Here is an 11,484-nt window from a genome sequence, read left to right on the forward strand (position 1 = left end):
ACCATGAAAACTACTAACATTTTTTGAGTCTTTGTCAAAAGTAATCTTACTGTAAGGGTCTGAATGTTGCATGATATTCTGTTTCATGGTTTTTAGAGCTGTTTTCATAGTTTTGAAAAGGAAGTGCTGGGGAAGATGATCTCATAGTCAAATCTGATAAAGAAATGTATCTAGTAAACAGAATTTTAGCACTTGGTCTGAAAACTCTGTAAGAAACCAATGGTAGTTCAAACTGGGATAATGAAACTAGATCAAAAGAATCTATAAAATTGCCTGTTGACATTCATTTTTAAAAATATTTTAAACAGTATTAAGTGTTACCTTCTCTTAAGACTCTTTTTGATTGGGTAAGAGATATAATACAAAGATCAAAATTTCATAGAATCATAGAATGGTTTGGTTTGGAAAGGGCCTTAAAGATCATCTTGTTTCAGCGCCCTGCCACGGGCAGGGACACCTTCCACTAGACCAGGTTGCTCAAAGCACCATCCAACCTGGCCTTGAACACTTCCAGAGATGAGCCATCCACAACTTCTCCGGGCAACCTGTGCCAGTACGTCACCCCCACTCTGAAGAATTTCTTCCTAGTACCTAATCTAAATGTACTCTTTTGGTTTAAAGCCATTCCCTGTTGTCCTTTCACTTCATGCCCTTGTAAAAAGTCTTCTCTCCAGCTCTTCTGTAGGACCCCTTTAAGTACTGGAAGGTGCTCTAAGGTTTCCCCAGAGGTTTCTCTTTCCCAGTCTAGACCACCCCAGCTCTCTGAGCCTGCCTTCATGGGAGAGGTGCTCCAGCCCCCTGATCATCTTCGTGGCCCTCTTCTGCAGTTGCTCCATCAGGTCCATGTCCTTCCTGTGCTGCGGACCCCAGAGCTGGATGCAGTGTTTCAGGTGGGGTCTCACCAGAGTGGAGGAGAGGGCAGAATCCCCTCCCTCACTCTGCTGCCCACGCTGCTGTGTATGCAGTCCAGGATACAATTGGCTCTTTGGGTTGCAAGGGCACATTGCCAGATCATGTCTATCCTACATCACCAGCATTTATTTTGGGAGTCTTGTTGCATGGCTTGTTTCCTTCAAGTACAGACCAGGGTGGTTAGCCAAAGTTGAAGTGAGCACTAATCATCTTTTTAAGAGTACTTTTTTTATTTCTAATGAAGTTGAAAGCTTCCAGTATAACAACACAAGTTTTTGTAGAAACTCATTTCCATGAAGGGTACTGGAAGGACAAATACTTCATTGAATGGTTTGGATGATATAAAATGGCATAATAAACAGTATATGTTGTGAACTGTTAATGTACATCACACTGCTGGACCAGTATTAACCAAGGGATGAAAGAGCATGTTGTTTCAGATCAACTACATTCATTACATTAATTAAATTCTTAATTCTGTCTTAGAGTTTTCTGGCAGAGGAACTCTGAGGAGTGGTTGCAGTTCCATGGTAAGGGAATGGATCCTTCCTTTCAGCTCAATAACACTTCCTCACAGTGGTAGAAGAGGAATTAGTTATGAGTATGTGGGAAAACAAGATTGTTTCGTGCAGTGAACTTCAAATTTTACTGTCTTTGATAGGTTATGTATTACCACTGTGACAAAAAGTAAAAAATCCAAAAAACAACCTCACCTCCTGCATTATTTAGTAGAACTTCCAGTAAGCTCTCTAACTGTTTTCCTGGAAGAGAAGGATCCATACAAACTCTAAAGGTTAGAAGAAGCAAGTTTGCTGTATGAGCTTTAAGCAGTAAAAACCTGCCTGTTGTTGCATAATCCTCTTAGGTGATGCAAGCTGCATCTGTGATTCAACAGCTGAATGATAATGAGCTAAACATCTGCAAAAAAGTGTAGTTTGTAACTGCAATCTGGCAGTCACCAATTTTGGTAATGAGAAAATACATTATTTTGGTTGTGCAGGCTTTTCTTAAACATTTTTCATTTTCAGTGCAGCTTTTTGGAAGTGATAAAAACTTCTCTAAAAGCTACTTTTGACAAATGAGTCTAAAGAAATTTGCAATGGTGGTCATTTCAGTTAAAAAATAATACAACCCAAACCACAAGCTTGCTGTTGAACTTGGCCCAAGGCTGATACCGTTTTTGTAAAACTGACTCTGGAAAATTACATGGTAAACTAATGGAGAGAATTAATCATGTTGTGTAGTGGTGGCTGCTATGCCCTTGCTGGTATTTAAGATGTAGAAAATAAAGCATAACATTTAATGTCAATAACAATGTCAGAACTTTTGCAAGTAAATAAAAATTCCATCTTCAAAATGTTGAAGGTTTTTATTTTTAGATGTAACAAATTATTTTTTCCTTTGTTTGTGGCTAATTAGTTTATAGGAATATATAGGTGTGAAGAATGAACTCTTAACAACACAGCTGTTAAGCAACAGCTCTTGGAGTGATCGATTTCTCAAGCGGTGGTTTCATTGGTACCTTTTTAAAGCTGTCACTTAACTCAGTTACCTTGTCTGCAAGAAGTCTTGTTTAGTTGTCTCACCAGTTCTGAACTACGTTGTGATACACAGTCATTTACTCAACTGCTTTCCAGCTCTGTAAATCAGAACAAGAACTCTTAATTTGGAGTGAGGCAGTTTGGATCACTGAGTTCTAGCAAAGAAAAAAAAAAAATCAGTAATAGCCTAGAGGTTGAAAGATAAGGTTTTATTGGGGTTGAAGGTTGCAGTTTTATGTAAAACCGTTGCAGTTAATCTAATCCAGAGAACAACTTCTTCTCCAGCTCTTTATATTTTTGTAGAAAGAGCAAAAATGTGACTGACCACACAAGTATCATACGTTATTTTCCAGTATACCTTATTTTACAGTAGTTGTGTCAAATTGTGGGTGTTTAATCTTTTAAATCCATCTGTATAAGTTTTATAGTGTGCTCATCTCAGCTGTTATTGCCAAAGTTTTTCAGCAATAATTCTGAAGCAGGTAGGTAATACGTTGTTATCAGTGGTAACACTCAAATTTTGCAGTAAAATTGTACAAGAGGATTTTGAAAGATCCTTGAAAGGAAAGGATGTAGTTAGAACTTAATCATCACTGTTTAATTTCTGTATCTGCCTAGGACACAGCGACAGGAACAGCCTTCTAAGGAATGTTTTCTGATGCCACTGCAATGAACTGGTCAAATAAAGAAAAAATGGTCAGCAAAAAAAAAAACAACGTTACCCACAATTATCTAACTAGCCTGTTGCATACGCTTCATGATGTGAACCTGAAAATGTTTTCATGGTGTGGATTACATATCAAAAAGTGTGAGATTGGGTGCGATAACATTGCCAATCATTTTGTAATTTTACCATGTGTCTGGGGCAACAGATATACCATATCCAAGTAATTATTTCTGTTAGTGCACTATTATTGTATCTTTGGTTGTTTTCAGAGAACTTGTTTAACTTTCATGGAGCAAAAACCCCTGAGTGTGATGTAATCAATACTTCATAAATTATTGGCAGGTGCTCTGCAAGACATGGTAATGAACTGCTTTGACAAATCATCAGGGAATTACTTCTTCTGCTGTTTTGCAGCTCCTGAAGGAGTTGCACAGCTGGCGGAGCATATTGCCCGTCACCATGCCAGACTCGGCATTTGAAAGGCTGCCAGATTGCTTTGTGCTGTTGTGCTTGTCATGGATCAGCAGTTTGCAACAGTATGAAGATAGTAAGTGTTTTATTCTTTGCTCTTTGGAGGATCACACAAGTTAATACTGCATTTATAAAGCGTCCAACCTATTTTCTGAACCTACCAGTACTTGGTTTGCATTACCTGGTTAGATTAATCTTTATGCTGCAAGAATCTATAGAGAAGTTATGTTTTTGAAATACTCTGGTAAAATTTCTCTTAGCATCAATGTTTGGAGTCACTCTGTATAGCCTGCTTTTCATGTTTTATGTAATTTTATTATGCTTTAGTATTTCTTTCATAATCTCCCTGACTTTACTAATGCACAATATTGCAAAAGCAGTATAAAACTAGTCATCAGACTTTAAATCATTTGTGTATCTCTAAACCTCTTATGCTGATTAAAAGTGTTAAGGCTATTAGTATTTTTTATGTAACTGGGTCTAAATTTAGTTTCTGTTGCAGTCCAAAAACACTCTGATATTGCAAACATAATGTGCTTCCTTTTGGAGTTGATGGTAACAGTTTTTCAGCACAGCTTTTGTGTTTCTGTGTACTAATGACTTGAATAGTTAACATTGTGTTTATTGTAGAAGTTCAGTAGTGACTTCCCATAGTTCTGATTTCTCTTCCAGGAGTGTCAAAATACTACTTTTGTTGTTGTGTGAAATATGATTTTATTTACTTCTGTAAATAAAAAATTGGTTTTTATTTAATTCTTGAATTTTTAAAAAGTTATTTGAGTAGCCCATAGGTTACTGCTCCATTGGTTGGAAGGACAGGACTGTTAATATTTTTCCTCAGGTAAAATTATTCTGGTTCTTGTATGGAGAGACAAAAAGAAAAGGAAGTGTTAAACTGGAAAATGTTAGATAGCATGTATGTAGCCCATACCTTCCAAGCTGAATAGCTGTAAAATGCCTGCATGACAGTCTCATCCTGCAAAACCACACTTAATTGTCCATTCTGTGTAGTCTGGTCTAACTGTTTTAAGAACCCAGTTATGAAAAAGCAACAAAGTCGTGCCATCACATGGCATCACATCACATCACAGATTTTATTTCCTGCAATATTGTGCATTGCCTTTGGCCAGTGACAATGTGTGGTCTTAATTTCACACGCACACAAGTTTTATGTCATAGATGACAGCTTGATGCAAAAAGTCACCTTAAAAAAAAAAAAGAGTACTGGTGTTGGAGGTATGAGAATATCCAATGAAGGAAATCATAGCTCTGTGTTCAAGGAGCCTGTTGGAAAGACTGAACATTTTGAACATGAGTAGTAGCCTTCCTGCTATTTACATACAAAAATGAGTGCCTTTAAGCTCATGTATGGAAATGGGTAATTACATTATGTTTTTATAGAACACAAAATCGAAGATCGTATTTCTAATGCATGTGTGCATGATCTCAGAAACAGCTAGAGACTGCATTGTGTGAGCCGTATATACAAGTCAATAGTTACATACCTAGGAGTACAGCACTTGACTGCTTCTGGTAATTTTACTCCTACATTGGCAGGACTGTTCCATTGATTGTTTTCTAAGAAACAAATAGCTTCCAAATTATACAGTTATTTTTTGATCTGTGAATGGAATTTTCCTTTGCTTGTCAGAACATAGGCTCTTACAATGCTGAAGTGGTTCTAAAACAATTCATCTAGTCAGGGGGCAATATGTTTTCTTTGAAATTGAGCATTTCTTTGAGACTGGGAAAGGATATCTGCCTTGGTGTTCTTGGTTTGGAAATACAGTATGGATGGAGTGAAGAAAGAGCTTTAGGCAACATGGAAGGAAGGAGAAATAACCAAAACTGTGATGACTTTTCTAGGGACATGGTGTTCTGCTTTGCTTGAGAGAGTTACTGATGTCTTGTCAATTATTCCCCATAGAATTAAGCATGAGTTTAAGCATTGGAAAGTTTTAGTGGCTAATTTTTCAGCTTCTTCAGGCCTGTCATGTCAGAAGATAATGGTGTATGTTTTTTTCCCAGGATGAGATTAGGTTAGGATTATGAACAGCATCATAAAGAATTAAATTCATTGATCACACAGCAGAGTCTGCAGGTCTAGGTTTGATGGCTGCAAGTTGTTTATGAAGTGTTCTGTGCTGGGTGATTTATTTGATTCATAGTTCAGGTTATGGCTAAGGGCAGGGCTAGGGACACCAGGTTGCAAATGGAAATTTTGTATGGTCTCATGGTGAGAGAAGCAAAAATGAGGCTTGGTATCGATACAGAGAAGAGCACTAAAGGCAAATCATGGCTATTCTTGGAAACTTCCACTTTATCAACTGATACTGGGTTGACGCCAACAACAAGAAGTTACAAGACTCTTTGTTTCTTGTCTATTCATAAAGTTCTAGCAAATGCAGCGCTCCACTGTCACTGGTCAAAGTGTTAGTCTGTGTGGTTTTGTGTAACTTGTTGGACTAACAGATATTTACTTCTGCTTTTTATTTCATTATATTGATCATACCATTCTTTCACTTAATTATTCATTAGATAGTTCAATCATATGTAATTCTATGAAATACAGAACTAGAGAGAATTTTTATAGTTGGGCTGCTCAATACTGAAAAATGTTTTTAGTGTTAAATGGATTTTCATTATGGTATTGCCTTTTTTTAAATTCCGTGAGCTTTCTGAAACAGTGTTTAAAACAGTACTAATTTCCTAAGTGTGTACTTCTGTAAGCCTTGATTTCTGATTGCAAATGCTCTGCCACATCTTCTATGTATTGTGGCTCTAAGAGGGCAGATGCAGGGAAATCTCTGAATAGGGTATTACACTTTGAAAGTCTGCTGTCTACTGATGTACGTACAAGTGTAAAATCTCTCTCCTAATAGTGCTACACACTGTTTATTGCACAGAGCTTTGGCTTCTTTTGTGTGACTGATGAGAACAGCTGAAATATAGCATTGTTTACATTATTTTGAAAACTGTCAAGTCAACTGCTTGGTTTTGACTCCAAGTTTTCTTTTTTTGATTGTCTAGCAAATTTGTTGCCCTGGAGTTGGTAAGTAGCTTTTGTCACTATGCAAGCAGCTGAAATTTAGTAGCAAGACACCTCTAATATCTAGTCTGATTGGGCATCTCTGTATGCTGATAAATGGTATGCTTCAGGGAAGATGAGGGGGAAAGATGGAAGGGGTGAAGACAGGCAGATTCCTGCTTGGCTGTCTGATTATACTGCTGTGGCATATACTTAAGAATTACTTTCTGGATTGTCAGCTTCAGCCTATTTGTGATGTATTTTTATAATACTCTGCTTTAGCCTAACTACCTCCTCTGGGCTTTTTTCTCTTAGTTGGATGGGTAGAAGTCTTCTACTCTATCATCTGCTGCAGTGTGTGGATAGAAGAGTACTTACGCTTTTACTAACACCCGGTATATCATGCAGGTGAATAGAAGCCTAGTGCTCCTTTGCTGCCTATGGAAAGTGGAGGATGTGATCCAGAACATGAGAAGTTGAGATTTTCCCTTGGTATCTTCTGGATTTCTGCACCGTATCTCCAGAGTTCTCTGTGCATTTCTTCCCCTTAGAAGTCTCTGTTTATTCATGGATACAGTGGATGGGTGGTTGTCTCAAATGCCCTTTTTTATTTATTTTTTTATTTAGGGAGACTAAGCTCGAGAGAAGAGTACATTAAAGCAGCATCCTTGAATTTCTTCCTCCAGTTTACAGTTCCATACATTTTGGTTCTTTCAGACACCTTGGTTCTCTTGGGACACTCAGAAGCTCTGCTTTTTGGGGGTTTTTTGTGAGCTCTTTTAGTCAACTCAATGCTTTGTTGTTTTTCTTTTCTAGTCTTTTCAGTTTGTGCCAGTGGCAGTTCTGAAATGAAGCCAAAATTAGGATGTAGAGTCTCAGTAGCTCAGAAAGCTTGGGGGTTATCTCGTAACACTTGTGGTGTATTGACTGTTTATTGAGAGAGGAGTTGCTGTTCTTTGGGGATGTGTGGATGCCCATATGAGGCAAGGCTGTCCTTGATTTCAATGCTTCAGTCAAGAAATGGGATATTAGCCTAATAGAAATTGTCTGCCCCTGCATTGCTGCTTGTTCTTTAACTTTACTGTCTGATTAAACTTCTGCAATTCATGGAATAAACATCTCAATAATACAGTCACAAAATGTGTGGAAGCTACAAAGACTGTCAGTCACTGTTTGAAGCATGAAGTTTTTTCCTTGGTTCTAGTCTTCTAGGAATAAAAAACATGTCTAATTTTCCATGACTTTTGGTGAAATTTGATGGGCAGAACTGTCTTTTCAGAATATTGCATTCCTGAAGATAATAATGCTGTCTTGAATGGTAAAATATCAAGGAGGTTCTACATATTTTTGAGTGCTTTTCATCGTATCCAGAAACTGCAGAAATAACTAATTTCAGAATCCTCTTGGCTAGTTACTACTAGCTACATCATTAAAAGAACGTGGTAGAACACATTGTAGTTTGGAGATGAAAAGTACATTCTCCTGCAATGATCAGATGAAAGTAAGCAATGAATTTCAGTGCAAACACTTCCTCTGTGCCTGTTACGTGCTTGAAAAGAATTCCCAATATAAATGCAAGTGCAAGCCATTTTGATTAGACAAAAAAGCAAATCAAAAAAGAAGAAAAGGCAGAGTGTGGGATACAAGTTGGCCAGAAATCAGAACTGGTATGGCTAGTATTAGTGAAGACCAATTCTTTGTCCTACAAACCCAACTCATGTTTATGCCATGTGTTTGTGTGATGTCTTGCCTGCCACGTTCACTTGCCTGCCTAGTTCCAGGTTCTGTGCTCTAGAACATAGAGCACCATGAAGACTCAAAGTCTGCACTTGTGGCCGCAGGGCACGTGTTATGTCTCAGGATGGTCTGAGGCTGGGGCTTTGAAAGCCAAACAACATTGATGATGTAGTTCACTGTAGACATTAAGGAAGCTTCTTTGGAAACGTGGGATGTTTGTGTGTCTCTGGTCCAAATAAAGTCTCTTTTCAGGAAAGTACATTATTGGAACCAAGGAAACTTTTGCTTCTGAAATTGCATTGTGTTTGAAATTGCATTCTGTGTCTGAACAAACTCATCCATTATAACCTTCAAGTAACTTAAAAAGTCTCACTTCTGATACCCCACTTAAAAGGATAATTGATTTTTTCCTTTTTAGTTCCCCTCTGTACAGTTATTTGAAACCTCCTGCAGAAAATGTTAATTTGTTTTCAGTATGTATCTTTTTAAAGCATGAGTTCCTTAGCAAGTTATGCAAGCCTTTGAAACAAAAGCTACTATAAAAAGAAATCTGAATTAAACAATTTGCATAGCAATAGCAGCCCAGTTTTAGTATATGTGTTAAAACAAATGGAAATCTACAGGGGGAGAAATCTAGAATAAATCTAGAACAGATAAACAAATCCAAAGTAAATCATGAGAGGATTTTCCACAATTTCATGTCAAAGACTGCTAAAGTATTAGTGCTGTTCTACTTTAGTATTCAATTTTTTGACTTATCTAGTGGTGTAAGAGCAAGGGTAGACTGAGATTGCTTTTTGTTTCTTTTTCTTTTTTTTTTTTTCTTAATAGTTTGTCTCTAACTTTGAAGCTGTGTGGTGCAGAACAGCTGGGCGCTGCATGGCCATGTGCTGTGTGTGGGCAGTGGGGGCTGTGGCCTGCCCTGCCCGGCAGGTGGCCATCGCCAGCCCTGTGGTGTTGCTGACTGGAATGGGCAGCCCGTGGCGTGGGCAGCCTGTGGCCATCAGCACTGATGCCTTTGAGCAGGAATGGCAGCTGCGGGGGACCAGAGGCACCATGCTGTGAGGGCTGCTGCTCTTGGAAGGTGACCCACGCCAAAGGAGGGATCCTTTGCGGGAAGATGGCTGTGGGCATCTCACACCAGGGTGAGGACCCATCTGAGGAACAGTGACTGTGGGCACACTGAGCTGGAAACATGAAGACATGGAGAGGCAATGGAAAAACAGTAAGAAGGAAAGAGCAGGAGGTGGGATCGTTACCATGCAACCCCAAGCCCCTGCCTCATCCACTGGCTCGGCAGGGCAGTGGCACGGGCTGACTGTAGCTGGTCTGTGACCCATGAGAAGCTGAAATTAGAAAGGGGGAGGAGAGCTGTTCAAGGAGGTGTTTATGCTTTCCCACCCACCCCCCAGCACTCAGATGAGCAATCAGAAGTTGATGTTAACTGGCAATAAATTACAGTAGGAAAAAAATACCCAAGTTCTCAGGGTGTTCTGCCTGTGAGAGGCCTGTGACTGCCCACCCTGAGAGTGTCCCTTTGGGCCCACGGACCTGGCAAGTGGGAGGGCGACTTCCAGGCTTGTGTAGACATCCAGTGGTGTCAGCCACTAGTGCTTAGCAATATTACAGACCTCATGAGACATCCCATTTGCTATGAATGCCTTTGAAAGGGTTTTGCCAGCGTATGATTTTTCACCAGATAAGTAAATTACATGGAGCATGGAATTTCTTGGAACCAAAGTGCTGTTGGGTTAGTCGTGTTGCCTGCAATATGGTTAGGCAGGCATGAGCAGCAGAGCGTCAGAGCAGCAGATAAATTTGTCCTTTAGGAACAGGCACTAATGAAGTGTGAGCTGCAACCATATGTGGAACAAACATCTTTATGGTGTCAGTCGTGACTTTCTGGTTGCTCTTGTTGAGCTGAGCACTGTGAGGCACTGTCTGCTCTGGAGGAGGCACATAGGAAGGGCCTGGCTGGGTAAGCTGTTACAACACAACACTGGAAATCGGGGGTTAGTGTTGGTGCAACCCGGCTCGCTGCGGGGCTGGGGCTGCGTGATGCCAATCAATCCCAGCCCCTCCCCTGGATCGAGTTTCCCGAAGAGGCAGACTCAGAGGGTGGGTCGAAGGGCGGCTCAGAAGCCTAAGCCGCACCCCCTGGGCAGTGCCACCTCCCCCGGTTCTGGAAAATTCTCGGTTACTCAGTTGTTCATTGGTTCTGTTGTAACTCTCGCCTCTCGGTTCCCCCCTACAGTGGTTCTTGTTACATTGTATCCTCCCCCTGGCTTGTAACTCATTGGTTGTTTTCCCCTTTCACCAGGGTTTTCAAATTCCCTATAAAACTGAGGATGAGCCTCAAGGGAGGATCCCGTCATAATCCCATCATTCCCATCACATCGCATTCCAGCCTTCCGAGCTCGTTTGGGTTGCGAAACTTCCAACAATAAACCTGTTAGGAGTCAGACCTGAACAGCCTCTTTCTTCCTTTGTCTCCGAGCTAAGTGAGCTGATACCACTGGCTCATGCTGTGTTTCCTCTGCCGAGAAGCCAGCTAGCTAGCCCGGCAAGCAGCCCTTTTCCTGATGCCGAAGCCGCTTCAGCGACGCGTGGAGGTAACGCAGCTGGACTGACTCTGACCTGGGGCACGCCAGAGCTTGTGCCTCGAGCGTCCAAACCCTGCGTTAGGTTAATGCTGAAGTTTTGGGTAACACGGGATTTCTGATAGCATTGTGAGAGAAAGGTCTTTTTTTGTTTCAGGTGGTATTTACAGCCTCACACATGAGGAGTCAACTTGCATTTCTGTGTCCCTAACTTTTTATTACAGTGTGCCTTAACTGACTATTTAGAGTTGTACTGCCTGCCATGTTATTAAACTTTGGAATACATTTATCTACGATCACTTGTATCTTTCACAATTCTGATGTTGCTCTTTGGTATTGTTGTACCCTTTGCAGCTGTGCCACTTTTAAATGTGTTGGACAAGGGCCTCATAGTTTCCTGGGGTGATGGATGAGGGAATGTATAGGTTAATGTGGGTTAGGAGGTATTAATCTGGCTGCTGGAAAGCCAGAGTCTGCCCTAGGGAGACTGCAAGGTGAGATGGTGCTGGCTGTGACACCAACCACACC

At 40.3% G+C, this 11,484-nt stretch overlaps 1 long non-coding RNA gene across 1 annotated transcript; it reads left to right on the forward strand.

Moving 5' to 3' along the window:
• Nucleotides 1-512: 512 nt before the first annotated feature.
• On the forward strand, nt 513-11,250 carry LOC121673905. The gene is made up of 2 exons (XR_006019355.1): nt 513-9,581; nt 10,677-11,250. It is a non-coding gene; the product is annotated as an uncharacterized LOC121673905 (long non-coding RNA).
• Nucleotides 11,251-11,484: the final 234 nt, after the last annotated feature.

The sequence above is a fragment of the Corvus kubaryi genome, unplaced genomic scaffold (assembly GCF_017639235.1).
Source record: "Corvus kubaryi isolate FWS band 111438036 unplaced genomic scaffold, C.kubaryi_AGA036_p1.0 66, whole genome shotgun sequence".
Classification (NCBI taxonomy): Eukaryota; Metazoa; Chordata; class Aves; order Passeriformes; family Corvidae; genus Corvus; species Corvus kubaryi.